General features: G+C 37.2%; 1 protein-coding gene across 6 annotated transcripts in view; it reads right to left on the bottom strand.

The window, feature by feature from the left end:
- The window catches only part of RALGPS2 (Ral GEF with PH domain and SH3 binding motif 2), a 273,721-nt gene that overhangs the window by 79,462 nt on the left and 177,393 nt on the right, over nt 1-16,866 (bottom strand). The window lies entirely within an intron of this gene.

Here is a 16,866-nt window from a genome sequence, read left to right as displayed (position 1 = left end):
TGGAAGGTCTCAATACATCCAACCTTAAATTCAATACTTTGTACAAAAAAATTGCTATTTTAGGTAATACTTATGGGACTTCTAAAATTAGTTATATATTTCTTTTCTCTGAGACCTGTATAATTAGGGTCAGAGGAACCCAAAAATGTTTGGCTTTACAGGTGGAAGAACATTAAAAAAAACACACTTAGTTGGAGCAGTGATTGTGTTTGTACAGCTCCTAACACAGTGGAGCTCTCAGTCCTGAGTGGGGCTTCTGGGCATTGCTCCAATATTAATATACAAACAGAATCTGCATGCACACAGAAGCAAGTTAAAAGCCAATTGGCTGAAAGGTGACAAAAAAGTTCATAGAAAGTTATTAAATAGAATCTGACATTGAATTTAATTTTATTTTCATCTAATTTTTAATTCAGGATTTTGTATTCTGCTAATATTAGAATATTCATTTATTAAAAGGATAAATTAATAACTGTCAGAAATTATTATTAACATTTATATTGTGATGATACCTAAAGGCTTTAACCATGTTGGGTCTCATTGTGCTAGGCAGTGTCCAGGGATAGTTAATGAAAGTCCCTGCCCTGAACAGTGTACTATCTAAAATAGAAAGAAGGGTGAATAATGTTTACTGGTTCAAAGAACAGAGATCCATAAGGAACAAAAGTGTAGTATTGGTTATGAGTTTATGGATTAGTGAACAGATTATTTCTGGAAGGAGATATCTAAATTATTTCTTGTTTAAAGTTAAGTGACAGCCTTTTTATCTTTAGCACAATTAAGAATACCTTTCTAGAGAACTCCTCTGCAAAATACAAGATCCTTGGACCTATTTATCAAATCTAAAACAATTTTAAAAGAAAAAACAAACCATAGAATTTAATTAATTTGTCATTTCTGAAGAAACTGACAACTGCACTAAACAAAACCCCAAACTGAATAGACTCCTGTACACAAACTGTCAAGTGACAGAATTAAAAGCTGACAACGGTATCCTTCATTTCTTAAAAGTATGTAATCCATGTGGCTTCTACTTCTTTTAATACTAATCAGATGGTTTCAAATATTCTAATACCTACTCAACACCAAACATAGCTTTAACATTTTCCACATGTTTCAGAGTCTTTGTGAGTGTAACAACAGCTAAAACTGTTTCTTATTAAGTGAACTTCAAGAATTGAATGTGACATTCTGCTCAACATTCTTCTAGACTATAAATGGTTCATTTTTCCTGTTGTACCCAGTCAGTCTGCCTCTTTTATTCCTGGGAACACAAGTTGAGTTCATCAGTCTGAAAGAATCTTTCTTCGAAATGAAGCCCAGTACTGTAACAACTTGAAAGGCATCTTTAGGCTGTGAAATAAAATATTAGTTTTGTAATTGCCTGCTGAACTCTTGCACAGACTGTTTCCATATAGTGCCCTCCCTCTAACCAGCAAACAATCTTTCCTTGTCCATAGCTCTTCAGCCTCCCCCTGCCCTTTCATAAAGGCTATGATAGGAAATCCTAAGGAGTTTTGTTGCTCTTCAGTGAGTTCACAGTGACATCAGAAGTGGGCTGAACAGCTAAGTCTAGTGCGTGTTTAAGAAAAGGAAAACTGTCCAAGCGTACTGTATATGGAATCTGGGTCAGCTGTAGCTGGTTAGTGCATTTCTGCATGTGACAGTAAGACACAGCAGCTTCAAACACACTACTATCCCTTTTTCTGGAATAGAATACACTGGAACTTCAGTTATGTTTCTTAGACAGATTTAGTTAGCTTGATTTTTTTATTCTATTAAATCTGCAGGAAGACGATCAATTCCTTAATACAGTTTGGATCTAACAGGACAAGAAAAAACGTTTTCACTAGAACTACAAATTAACAAACAAAAACACTGGTAACACGAAGAAGAAAAAACAAGTTGACTTCTGGATTTTTAATCTACTGTAGAAGCCAAAAGCAGCAGCAAAATTTGTTTTTGGTAAGTTTTCTATTTAACCTTAATTGCAAATCCACAGGTAAATTATTTGCAAGCAAGTCTACATGTGGATGTTGTGTGTGTGTGTATATATATATATATATGCAATTCTGCATGAGACTGATAAATTTATGTATACAATACTATCCTAAAGAGTTATCTGACAACTCTCAAACATTAAACTAATTTCTGTAGCATCTGATAATAATCATTAAAAAACTCTATGACGCTGGAACAGTTTAACATAGAGGAAAATCATAACAGCATGAACCAGTTCATTTGTTTTGAGTTGTTCTGAAATACTTTCTGGTCAAATTTTTATTCTACTGCATCTGCAAATTTTATTTTAGGTTAGCTTAATGACTTAGTGCACATATATGGTTATAGAAAATCAGCAGATATACTAAATAATTTTCTTTATGCTATGTAGTTAGTGTATCTTGAACATAATGGGTAACACCCTGGCCCCATCGAAGTTAATGGCAAAGTTCCCATTGACTTCAATAGAGCCAGGATTTCACGCAACTTCACAGAGTGTACTGGTAGCTAGCACTACTAGAGCTAGAAAATGGATATCCAAGTAAAACCATTTTAAAAGAAAACAGACCAGCATAATCAACAACTCAAACAGTTATTAGTACACATCAATCCAACTAATATGTTCTATTAGGGGAATTTCTATCTAAGACTACTATTTGCATTTTCTCTATTAACAAACAATTATTCCAGCTGTACAAACAAACATGAATATTAGCCATATATGGGTTCAAAACAACATTAAACCTGTTACTTGCCCGACAATCAAGCTGTTTAATTCCAAATTCTTGAAGCCAAATACTCATATTTTCCTTTCCTTTAAAAGCTTTAACTATGTATAATAAAGGATAGCTGTATGTACATTTGGCTAGTGGTGTGTTCCCAATGCATCCACAAAACTACAGGACTAAAATTTAAGAGAATGAAAGTTAATTACTGAATGACTGGTTAAATTGCAAAGCCCCTGAAGTGTTTCATAAATAATATTGTGAATCCTAGTTTACAACTGCATTTATGCTAAATGGAAAAGCACTTAAGGTATTTATATTTGAAAAATCAAAATGGTTAAACTTGAAATCTAGTTATTAGGACTGAAGAAAAAAGCAGAATTAAAAAATATCAACAGTTTAAACAAAGTGTACACTTTTCATCTCTCCCTATGCATTTTTCAAGATGGATAAATAGATAAACATATTAAACCATCTAGAACAATGGAAAAGATATAAAGTAGCTATTTGTATTTACCAATCCTCAGGAATCACCTGCAGATTAAGAGACCCCAGAGAAAAAGCTAAAGGGAAATGTAAGGGTGGCAAAAAAAGTTTTTGGATAAAAATAACTATGGCATAAAACAAAAGTCTTAGACGTTCTTGAAACCTGTTCAAATTCTTTAAAAGGTAAATGACTACTTTTTCTAACACTCCTCTGGCTCCCGTTATAATACGTTATGGGGTGTAACCAAGAAAGCAGAATGTCATTGGAATATTTACACTGTGTGTTTTTGAAAGTAGTCTTTACTACTGACACACTTAGTTACTTAAGGTCTTTACTGCACACATTTTAAAACAGTTCCTAAAATCTCTCAACTTCTGAGTCAATAATTCTAGAGTAATATAAAGCTCTATATAAAGCAATATAAATATGTTTTTGGACCCTAAGCTCTAGTATTTTGCTCTGAAGTGTTTATTTTAAATAATCAGTAGAATATCAGTATTTATAGTCAGAATATTTTGGACCTTTTGGAACTTGTCACTTCTGCCAAAAGTTACATAACTGTTACCAAGTTTACTCAGACAGCAATAACTGGTTTTAATTTGCTGTTCCTCAGACATGCTGTTATTAATCTGGTCTGTGAGAGGTATATACTGATTAATGAACTAAAAGTTCTTAGAGCTTACCTACTGCCAAGTGCAAAATGTTTTCAATATCAGTTCTGCAGGGAATTTCTAAACATGCGCAATGCTCACCAGTCTAGTATTTCTGCTTGTTAAAAAGTTACATGGAGGTAATGTAGTTGCAAGCAAAACTTCTGTAGTTGCAAGCAAAACTCCAGGAACACAGTGACTTTTGAATATGAATAGCTTACAAAACAAAACAAAAAAACCCTGAGGATTTCATTGATGTTTTTGCTAAATTGTCATAATATATGGCATTATAATCTTTAAAATCCTCCTCTGCAGAGAGATTTTCTTTCAATTGTCAAGTTTCCCTGCTGAAAAAAAATTCTTTATTTTAAAAAACACCTGAAGATTTTAGCCTATTTTGAAAATAGCCTTCTGTTTGTCCTAAGGAGTATTTTGAGTAGAAATGCTAAACATAATTCTGTTGTGCCACTATAGTGATCTGACACACAAAATACAAGATTGTATTATTACTGCATTCTAGTGAACACAAATTTAAGTAATCCAGTTATATAGTCCAAAGTAGAGGCACTTGCTGAACAGCAGCTTGCCTACATGGGGAAATTTACCAGTAGAACTATACAAATATAATTATACCAGTATAACTGCCCGTGTAGACACAGTTATTCCAGGATAAGAGTGGTTTTTTTGGTTTAGTTTGTGTCATTTTGAAAGCAACATAAAATAAGCCCTCTCCCCCAAAGCCACTCTTATTCTGGAATAAGTATGTCCACATGGAGAATTATACCAGGATGGTTCTGTGGGTAAATTTCCCCACATAGACATTCCCTAAGAGACTTTTCACTTCTTTTAACAAGGACAAAGCTGTTCACATGTGTATAACAATAAGATGAAACACTCATAATGTGGACAAATAATTTGCTTTGTTATGAAGCTGTGTTTCTTTTTCTTCTACTGTGCGTGTTCATAAAGTATGTGCACATGTGTGCACTTACGACTAACTTCCTCTTATTATTTAAAATGTGTCTACTATTTAAGACTGCATCTTGTTTTAAATGTGAACTCTAAAGAAAGTAAAGAAATGCACTGATAATATGTTTTCCACTCAAACATGAAGGACAAAAACCTGTCCTCAGATATGCATATTAAATTTCCATCAGTTTCAATAGCAGTAGCCTATGCATATCTGAGGGCAGAATCTGGTCCTAAAAAGTAGTATGAATTAGCAAAATCAATCATCCCTACTAAGGAAATAAAATCTTTAGATCTTCAAAGTCTATCCTGAGACACAAAATACAAGATGTAACTAAAATATACAAAGTAATTAGAGAGGATAAAAGAACAGGACTAATTTCATGCAATTGAAAGACCACTGTAAACCTTAAATCAACAAAACTTGGAAAATATGTAGTCTGTTAGACAGATCACATTTAGCGAAATGACTTAACCAATGTACATTACAGTTTCTTCCATGGTTTCGTAATTCTAGTATGCTCAGTATGAAAACCACATCAGCTCAAATCAGAACAAATAGCTTTCTTTGTACACAATTCAAATATACTGATTACAAAATTATACTCTCCACACCTACTACACTGTGCATACCTCTGCCTGCACTGATGTATTTAAAAGATATGCAGTATTTGTTTGGGTAACATGTCATAACCAGGGAGAAACCAATGCTACACTGCAAATGAGAAACTGGGTTGGGTTTGGATTTGTTTTTTTTTAAGTTGGTAACAAAGAACATTATTCCTAATTAAATAGCAGCTTTGTAATAAAGAAACCAGAAGAGGAATTTTGAAATAAAAACAATTAAAGGTGAATTGAAATGCTTTGTTCTGCATTTCCGTTTAAAATTGAGTCTGAGAAATGTAATGGTATTCTAACTCAAGCTCTATTCACAATACCTGAATTTTTCTGCTAAAATGCTCAACAATATAACATACAGTGCAAGAGCCCTGTGTGGCTCGAAAGCTTGTCTCTCTCACCAACACAAGATGGTCCAATAAAAGATATTACCTCACCCACAATATGATAGCTAATATTGAGACAAATAACATTTTATTTGCTTGTCTGCAGACTCAGCAAGACACTACTGCACTAGTTTACATTCAGTACATTTTCTTCACAGTCGTAAGGGTTCAAAAATTTTTTTTAAAAAATCATAGTAAATACTCTACAGACTGTGACAGGAACACCAGAAAAGTGCCAGGTGAGTATACCACCAACTTCCAGCACTTCCTGGCCTCTTGTTTGAGATCTTTAATCTCTGGCAGGATACCTGGGCACAGTGAAACATTACAAATAAATGCATTTTAAATCAGAGGTGTTTGCAATCTCTTACTCTTCGCTTACTTGTCAAGACCTGAGTTCAAGCCCTTGGAGTTCTATATTTCCCTTAGAGTTGCAGGCATTTCTAGACCTGGATATGAAATTCATATAATTGATCTGCTTAAAAAGTCTATTTTTTCCCTATAACAGTTAATGACACCACATAAATTCTTCAATCTATGACTAACCAGTACAAAAACCCTTTCATTTTATATCTTATTTTTAAAACGTATGTGTCATTTTTAGGTCATATTTTATTATCAATTTTGGATTTTTAAAGTTTTTAAAACACAGATGTTTGAAAACATTTCAGTTTATCTTTAAATAAAACCATCTGATCTGTTTATTCAAGCAAGAGATGAAGGCTACTTAGGAACATAACATAAGAATGCCCATACTGCAACAGACAAATGGTCCACCTAAGCCCAGCATCCTGTCTTGTGACAGTGGCCACTGCCAGATGTTTCAGAGGGAATGAACAGAACAGGGCAACTATTGAGTAATCAATAGTAATCTGACTGCCAGATGCTGGGACTGGACCACAGGGGATGAGACACCCCTTACATGGGTACTTATGGGTATTGAATTGCTTGGGGTGTTTAATGGTAGAACATTCTCCAAGCAGTGCCTGTTAGAACAAATGTGCATCCCCTCCTAACCCTCTTCTCACCATTTCCAAATGATCTGAGGGTGAAGCTATATAATGGGGCGCTGCACCCACTACTGCCTCAGTTCCTTCCACCACTAAGCCAGTAGAACCACAATAGGACTCTGAGAAGAAGTATGAATATGCATAGTCATCTTGCAGAACTCAAGTTTGACAAGTAGTGCTGAAAGCTCGGGAGGTGGAACCAGAGAACCAATTAAATAATAACCGAGGCAACGCTCTGCCAAATTTGGCATCACCTTTCAAAGCTACATTGAGAGCACGAATGTATGTACTGATTTCCAAGAAGCAAGCCTGCAAATTTCTCCAATAGGAACATGTTTAACACAAACAAGAAATGCTGCTACAGCTCTAGCAGAATGAGACCCTACAACAACAGGCACAGGAATTTCTGCTAACTTGTAACATTCAATGATGCATTGTTTAACTCATCTGGAAATAGTCTCATCAGATATCAGAGGGTAGCCGTGTTAGTCTGATCAGAGTGACCCATATGATTCTTGACAGAAGAAACAAAAACAATCTGGATGATTTCCTAAAACTCTTAGTTCTATTTAAATATTATGCATGAACCCTTCTAGAATCTAAAGCAGGTAACACGGATTCCCCTTTATTAGCATATGTATTTGGGAAAAATACTGGTAAATTAGTTTTTTGATTAATATGAAATCATTTTCAGTAAAAATGTGGGATCAGGTCTAAGAACCACCTTAACTTTATGCAAAATCGTAAATGGCTGGTCAATCATTAGGCATGCAATTTGCTCACCCTTCTGGCTGATGAATAATGAATAGTTTTAATAGATAAATAAACGAATGAATACTCAAGTAAGGGTTCAAAAAGGGATTTCCAGTTAGATAACCCTTTCATAAACCATTTACCTATACTATGCATAAAAAGCAATCTACCATCAACAGAAATATGGTTAAGCCGAGGTAGCTGCCAGGTGAACTTTTAAAGAACAACTGGATAACTCTTCAGATTTTAAGTCCATTAAATACTCCAAAATACAGGAAATGAAAGCTGGACTAGAGACTCATATTTCCCTGCATCCAAACAACAAATCTAGACTGTTTTAAAAAGTAACACTTGCTAGCAGACACTTTTCTAGAACTGAGCAGTACGTTCTGCATCAATGAAGAATGGGGCTGTTCAAGATTAGTCAAAGTCTGATAGCCAAATTAAGAGGCTGAGGATCCAAGAGCTTGGCTACACTTACATTTTATAGCACTCTAACTTGCTAGCTTAGGGTTGTGAAAAATCACGAGCCCTCCCCCTCCCAGCATGTCAGAGCGCTTTAAAGCACCAGTGTAAACAGGCTCCAAGCGCTTGGAGCTAATCCCCTTGTGGAGATGGATTACCAGGAGTACTGGGAGAGCTCTCTCCCAGCACTCGCTCAAGACCATACTCGCACTTCAAAGAGCTGTCACGGGAGTGCTCCTGCAGCAGCACTTTGAAGTTTCCAGTGTAGCAATGACCCAAATAAAGGAATTGGCCTTGTTGCTGAAACAAGATATCTGGAAACAGAGTGCATGCAAACCCTGTCTGACAGCTGAAGCAAATCACTGCTGGCTTGGTCAATCAGCATAATTCATGCTGCCCTGACCTGACAAATCATCTTTGCTGCTTTCTGAATTACTGGAAAGGGGCAGGGGAAAGTACAGAGAAGGCCACATCCCCTAATGCAGAAAGCAGACATGTGAGGTGGAATGACTGTCCCTTCCTGCCTTTAAACAGAAGAGAACAGTTTTGGCTGAACCTTGCAGCAAGCTGGTCTACGTAGGGGCAACGCCATCTGGAGAAAATGTCTTGCACTATTTGGACCTTTAGGGACCACTTGTGCATCTGAGAAGTGTCCCTGCTGAGACTATCTACCACCATGTTGCCCTACCTTGCTAAATACAGGGCCACCAGATAGACCAGTCTCATAATTTGACTGCTTTGGCACATAACTGGAAGGAGCGAGCACCTCCTTGTTTGTTAGGCGTAGCACATTGCAGTTGCATTGTCCATCACTGAACTAAACAACCTTCCCCTCTATATTAGGAAGGAAATATTTGAGAGTCAAATCAAAGGGGCTATTCACTCCAACACATTTATAACCAAGCTGGTTTCCTGAAAAGTCCTGTATATTCAAATTGTAAGGTGACCTAAATGTGCTCCCCATCTGTTGTTTAAAGATCTGAAGTTATGGTGACTACTGGTGAAGGGGTATTGAAGAGATTATCTCTGAGAACATTTGATCTGTCCATCCACCTCCTCAACAAATTTAGAACATCTTGAGGCATGGTGACAAAAATCTGAAGTCTGTCTAGATTGTGTTTCTAGGCTTGAGATATCCAATACTGCATCAGCCTCATTCTGGGATCAGCAAACAGAATTACATAAGTGGTAGTAGCCATGCCATGCAACCAATGAGACCCAGGCAGATCACTTTCTGGGTTTGACAAGTTCATATTTCCAAAACAGACTGCACTATTTTCAGAAAACTGTCCTCTGGGAGAAAAGCTTTCCCTACTACCAAGTCCAACACAGAAGCTATTAAAAGAATTCTCTGGGTTGGACAGAGATTCAATTTTTTGATATGCAGAAGCAGACCTAGATCCAAAAGGAGGGAGGTTATAAAACTGATGTAAAGAAACAGATCCTTGCATGCAGCAGCCTTCAGCAACCAATCATCCAAATACGGGAAAACAAAAATACTGTGTTTCCTCAGATGTGTTGCTACGAGAGTAAGGCACTTAGCAAAGATTCTTGGCACTGTGGACAGGCCAAAGAGGAGGACTTATTGGAAATACCATTGTGCTACTATGAAATGAAGATATTTTTGATAACTATTGGACAGAAATATGAAAATATACAGCCTTTAAATTGAGAGTTGAGAACCAATCCATAATTGCAGGTGAGGATATAATGGAGGCTGAGTTAACATAATAAGTCAAAAATTCTAAATGTGTCTGTTCAATTTTCTTAAATCTAAAATTGGATGGAAACACCCCCCTTTCTTATCTACCGGGAAGTACCTTGCATAAAAACCCTGACCCTAGAAATGTTTGGGTATCTTCTTGACAGTTCCTATCAGGAGCAACTTTTGTACTTCCAAAAGTAGAATAGCCCTGTGAGTAGTTTCCCTGAAAAGGGTAGGAGAAGGGGGTAATTTTTCTGAACTGAATGACACAGCCCTTGTCTATAATTTCTAAGACCCACTTGTCCTATGCAATAAAAGTCTCCATTTGTTGATGAATTGGAATAGCCTGTCTCCAAATAAACGAAAGGATAGATGCGTGCTCATTGGTCCATTGGACTCTCAATCCTCAATCAAAACCAACGCCTGGCATTCAATGAAGACAGAGAAGAGGGAGCAGGTTGTTTCATCATACGTCTGGATCTTCAGACCTCTTTTTTATGCTGACTCTGGGATGAAGATGTAGCTTGCTGATAGTACTGCTGACATCTGTGACTTGAGGCAAAATAAGAAGGAAGGTGAAACAGTCTGATAGCAAAAAGAAGGCATAGAAGGATTCCTTCTAACATAGGAATAAAGACCCAGAGACTGTGCAGTGGATCTAGTTTCCTTCAATTTTTCCAACAGTTCAGTTGTTTTGTTGAGGAAAAGACCATCTCCTTCAAAGGGGAGATCTTCCACTTTAATTCTTGTGTTCGCAGCAAGGGAAGAAGAATGCAGCCAAGCATGTGCCTCAAGGTAACTGCGGATGCCAATGCTCCGGTGGAAAAGTGCAAAGCGTCAAACAAAGCCCTGAGACCATGCTTTGCCACATTGTTCTGCTGTGAAAACAGCATTCATGTGCCTTCTTTTATCATCTTGGACAAACACAGCCATCTTTTCTCATGGACAGAACCAATAATGGGTCATCACTGCCTGATAACTAGCCATCCTAATACTGAGAGAAGATACAGGAAAACAAATCTCCCCAAGTGCATCAATCTTCTTTCTCTGTCAGCGGGAGTGGAGTGGGCTTGGCTGAACCTAAGCCTCTTAATTGGCAGCAGCCACCACCAGCATGTTAAGCACAGGATATGTATGGAACTAAGAAAACCCCTCATGGGGTATCTGATACACTTCGTCCACTTTTTTTGGAAAGAGGATGGCAAAAAGCAGGTGGTGTTCAAACAGTCTTAGCAGGCTGTGAAGGACCAACCAGAATTGATAGTGACGGCCTATTTCTTGAGGTAGCCCCAAGAATGTTGAATACCATATGGGAGATTTACTCCACAGACACCAAAAGCGGGCTTAATGTGGATACCATCTGATCCATCAGGTCATAGAACTGTAAAATGAGTTCAGAAGGGGAAGCAGCACAACCCACACCCACATGTTCATCAGGTGATAAATTGAGGTCAAAGTCAGTATCCATTTGTTCTTGTTCAAAAAGAGGAGCTCTCTTCTCATCTTCCTCTTCAGATAGTGTATTAGGAACAACTTTCTGAGATGCAGACAGTCCCAGTGCAATCAGGTCCAGAGATTCCTGAGCTATCGGATCCTTATCAGATGAAACTTGGTCTCCCAATCCATAAGAAGAATGATTCAAAAATTCCTTTGGTGGAACACAATAGGGCTGTGGAGTCCAGGACTGCCAGTCTCTGCAACAGGAAACATACCTTTAGGAGGAGCAACAAAGGAGTCGGGGAATCCTTGCTGAGTAAACATGAACTGGGATGAATCAGATCTCTTAATTCTTCCTCTAAATAATGATCCAATTTTGGATCCACTGTGGACTGCACCAGCTACAGTGTCAGACCTGGAACATGAAGAAAAATAAAAGGTGAGAAAAAGATATTCCTTGATGACTCTGTAGGAGTCTCAGTATGTGGCAGCATAGATGGATTAAGAGGAAAAACTAAATCCCCTCTGCTCTTCTCTTCATGAGAAATGGAAACAGATCGCGGAGCTGATGAAACCTGTCTCTTCCTTATCAACTGCCCCTCAGTCAGATCAGAGAAATATTCAGACATGTAATGGTGCCACCACAGTAAAAGACCTCTTTGGATCAGAGGATGGTCCAGGAGCGGAGGACAGTGCCAATCCCATAAACCTGGAGAGTACCAGATCTGGAGAAATACTAAGCTCCACATCTCTGGTCCTCAAAGCTAAACCCAGAACCAACTTGGATTTCAGAGTTAGAACCGCAAAGGCCATGGGGTCAGATGGATCCTATAAGGCTGATGTATCGAGTCTGACACTGCTAACAGTGGCTGTCTTCTCCCTCACATTCTTCCGTGGAATCACTACAGTTGGAGCCGATGACATGGCCCTAAGATCCTTAGCAGGCAGATGGTCTATTTCCACCAACAGTGCCTTTGAAGCCTTGACAGCTTTAACAGAAGGATCCAGAGCCAGAACCAATGAAGATCAGAATGACCTGAAACCGTTAGGAAGCTTAGTCTTGTTAGAGGAAGCCACAGAAGCAGAAACTGGCCTCAGGACTTTGGATTGAACAATCATTCAAAACAAGGTTTAGCAGCTAGAACTTGCTTAAGTAGAAGCACCTGCAGTTCACTGTGCATCTCTGGATGTGAAAGTCCTGCAAATGAACACCCAGAAGAAAGGCCTTCGCCCAGACACGTCAGGCACCTAAAGTGGTCATCCTACACCAGGAAGACAGCTGTGTATGAAGCACATCTCTTAAACCCCTGGTTTCTTGTTTGGTTCCACCATTAGACAGAAGAAAGCCTACCAACTATACTAAACTGCTTACACTTATCATTATACTTAAACTAAACTACACATTAACAACAACTAAAAACTACCAAAAGCACTATCAATAAATAAAATTCCCAGATCCAAACAGATTAATCAGTTCACTTCTGTCTGGTGCAGAAGTTGGAAAGAACTGAGAAGATAGAGGGTACAGTGTCCTCTGATACAGCCCCATCCTCAGAATGTTCAGAAAGGCTGAGGGGAGCGGTAAGGAGGGGGCGCACATGCACTCTAATGGGCACTGCTTGGAAAAGGTTCTACCATTTGGTGAGTGAATATGCAGAGCCACATGAAGAACAACTCTTTATTACAACCTTATTAGGAACCCCAGCTGTGTCGGTCATCAACATCTGTGTTCAACTGCTGAATACCACACACATAGGGGAGCCAAAGTTTTCACAGTTGGAAGCTTCTGTGACAGCACACAAGTTAACAACAAAGTCTGTGTCTCAAAAGGAACTCATCTTTGCAATGTCTATAGGCACATCTTAGTTTCAGATCAGCTGAAGGTTGAAATATTTGTTTATTTTGGAATTCTAAGACACAGTTTGAGCAACTGTTGTTTTGGTTATTCTATTTTAGACCATTTAATTCCTCTTATGGTCAGACAGAATCTCTATGGCCCCAATTCTAAAAACACTTAGGTATGTTTGTAACTTTACTCATATGATGATTAATGTATATGTGTTTACAGGATAGAGACCTATATATGTAATTAGTTCATTAAAAGAATGTACGAAAGTGGACTACAGCAGAATATTTGAATGGACTAGGTGCTCTATTACAGTACATTTGCTTTTAAGAAATTATATTACTTGTATTTCAGAGAAAAAACTACAGCATACCAATTTTATTTCCATTTTTTCAATAATTTTAAAACGGTTACTTAGGTTGTGTCTTTGTGACAGTTATCGTGTGTTCCATAATATTCATATTTTAAAAAATATTTACAAGACTATTTTTGAAATGTCTATGTGAAAACAAAGGACCAGAACACTGTTTTTTATCAAGTTCATATTTTTAAGGTCTTCTTCACCCCAGTTAAAAAAAATCATTTTAAAAGGGAGTTAGGAGAGCCAGGTTGGGATTACAAATTTAGTTTGATTAGTTCAATTGGTCCAGGGTCTGTTGAGAAGTACAGTATATTACAGAAAATGACTGTCCTCTCATATTTTTACCATGATTCACCTGAAAGTTTACCTCGAACTTCCAACACTAAGCATTGCACAATTGGCTAAATACATTACACATGTGGGGGAGGGGATTATCTTCATATAGATTAGACTACAAAGATGAGTGATTTAGTGTAGCATTATAACGCCTATCTTTGACTTTCTGTCCTTTCCACTAGGACTATCCCATAACTTGTCCTGAAATACAGCATGACAAAAATCGTTGCTGTTGTCTACTGACTTCACAGACAGTGTACCTTTAGCAGTTATTTATATATTTAACAAAACATCCACACAAGTTCTGCTTCTGGAAAAAGTATTTAAAATGGTATATTTTCCCTCTAAATGTTTTGTTATTGAAAATCATTTGTCACTGTGTACAAATTGTGAAATATACAGGAATATAAACATTTTCTTTATTTCAATTAAATGTTAATTACAATTGTCTTTTAACAGTGGCAATTTGTTTGAAACACAACATTTAGCTCCGGCAGTCTAGTAATCCAATTAAAAAAAAAAGAGACTAGAAATATATGCCATAATACTTTCTTGCTGGTTAAAACAGAAGACCCGTGTAAATATTCAACATTCTGGTTAAACACTGAAGGTCCTGATTGTTAAATCAATATAAAAATGTGAAATTTGCAAAATCAATTACTCACAAATTAGAAAATACCAGAATTAAGAAAGACTAATGGCAACCTGAATTCTGACACCTTGTTCAAATATATTGTGACCTTTTAATTATATGACCACATATTATATTTTCCTGCATAAGTCATCAACAGTTTTTGAAACCAGACCTTCAGATACAGAGCACAGATCTCTACAACTTAAGCCAAAAGGGTAACTGACAGCAGAAATAGACATCCTGTATATGGACCAGATCATAGAGGGGAACCTGACAATTTACCAGTAGTTTACACAACTATTTGCTAGACAGCAACAGAACGTTGGGAATCAAGATTCCTGGGTTTAATTCCAGGCTGTGGGTGGAACATGTGGTCTAATGACTAGAGTAGTGGTTACGAACAGGACAACCAAAGATTTGGCATTTTTAATTTGAAATGAAGTATGTTTAAGTGAATGATATTTCAGTCTGTCAGCTTAGAGATCTGGTTTCTCTTTCCACAATTACCAGAAGTGATTTTGTGCAACATCTCATTTACCACCCCAATCTGTAAAATCAGGTGGAGTGGAGGAAGTTATACTTGTCTGTCTTTCCCCTTCCCTACTAAAACAGGAATATCAAGAATTTTGTACATTTTGCCATCCTAATACCAGTGAGTTACATAGGTAAGACAAGAACTTGTGGCCACCTGAATCCAAGCCCAGTGCACCTTCCTTTAGGTTAAAGGCCTTTTTTTTTTTTTTTTTTTTAAAATAGGTGAGGAGTCTCTGCTTCTCTTTCTCTCTCTCTGAACTTTGCCAGTCCTGTTGTGGGTGTGGAACAGCTGTTTCCATTTAGGGATTGCCCAGTGAAAATGGGGATGAGTGGGGTATACAGTGTATCAAGAGTTACCCACCCTTGTACCACAGGGTCTCACCAATTTCCCTCCTGAAGGGGAGAATTGTGTCTGGGCTGATACTTTTGCACAAAGCATTTGTGCAAAAGTGTCAAGTGCAGCATGAAACCAATGAACTTCTATTGTTTTAGTCTGTTGCTCTTGATAAGCCACACAGAGACCATTGTGCAATATCGTGTACAATCTGCTAATATTAGGCTGAGGAGGAGGAGAAAGATTAATGTCAGCTCTACCCATAGCTGAGACAAGAGGGAACACACACAGAGAGAGAGAGAGAGAGAGAGAGAGAAATATCTCCCTGACAAAAGTGAATCAACTCCAAAGCCACCACCTTTCCACAAGTCAATTAGCCAAAGATAACGATAAAAAATAGTTAATTTATTCTGGGTCTGAATACCACTCACTATTTTATAACCTCAAATACCAAAACAAAAAGAAATAGGAAAATGTAATCAATAGTCCTCAGATTTTTCAATGCTTTCTTAATTCCCTCCATAACAATTTAAGCAAACACATTATTTTAATGTGTCATATGTTTAAAAGAGTGTCACGTAGTTATAGCTGATAAAGCATGTTTGACATTTTTACAGACTGGGGGTTGCTTGTTTACAAGTTATCTGGAATAATGGCAAACTTATCATAAAGATGTCAGGGAAAAGGACAGCTTATTAAAGACTTTTAAAAAAATGATTGGTAATAAAAATCCCTTAATACTCTTTAGGACACTAAAAGCATGCATAACTTTAACAAATACTCGTATTGCTTCTTCACTTCTACCAGAATGCAGTCCATTCACCAGCTTGTGTGTTTGTGAAAGGTAAATATTTACCTACTGAAGAAAATATAATTTGAAGTACAGAACAATTTGTGGGAAGTGGTTCCCCCCCTTTTATCACACTTCATACAACCACGATTTGTAGTTTTGCGGTGTGTTTGTTTTACTATACCTCAGAGTAGAAATCAAAATTTAGGAGAAAAAGTCCCAAAAGGCAAACATGCTTTGCTAATGAACTGTTTCAGCAGAATTGTCATTAAAATGATGGTCTTGTCCACAAGGTGCAGTAATGTGCACGAGAGGGGTGTGAATTCTTAAGTGAACCAACATGTTGCACACTAACTGGCCCATGTAGACCCTGCTGGCAGGCACTCAACATTCCCTAGTGTATAGTGGTCAATATTAAACATCAAATGATCCCAGACACTAAATTCTAAATATTTAGTTTCACGAAAACAAAGATCATCACTTACTTGTTTTCATTCATAGATGAAAAAAGATAATCACATTTTCATCAGGTCAGGGCATATGATCTCACAGCTAACCCTATCATTACCTTTTCTTACAAACCAAATTTACTTGAATACATTTTTTTAAAAGTAAAATTATGACAACCATGTTAGGGAGATCTCCAAAGCCACTAGTTGTAAATCTAGCTGTAGACATAACTATAAAAATATGTAGAACTAAGGCTAATATTATGCAAATTACAAAAATTGTTTCAACCTCAGATTTTCTGGAAAGCCCAAATCAGGGCTTGTTTATTTTTTTGGCTACAAAAGTATTTTACAATATTTCCCTTTTTATTTTAAT

The sequence above is a fragment of the Eretmochelys imbricata genome, chromosome 8, assembly GCF_965152235.1.
Source record: "Eretmochelys imbricata isolate rEreImb1 chromosome 8, rEreImb1.hap1, whole genome shotgun sequence".
Taxonomy (NCBI): Eukaryota; Metazoa; Chordata; order Testudines; family Cheloniidae; genus Eretmochelys; species Eretmochelys imbricata.
Note: the sequence above shows the minus strand (reverse complement) of the source record. Positions and strands in the feature narration are given on the sequence as shown.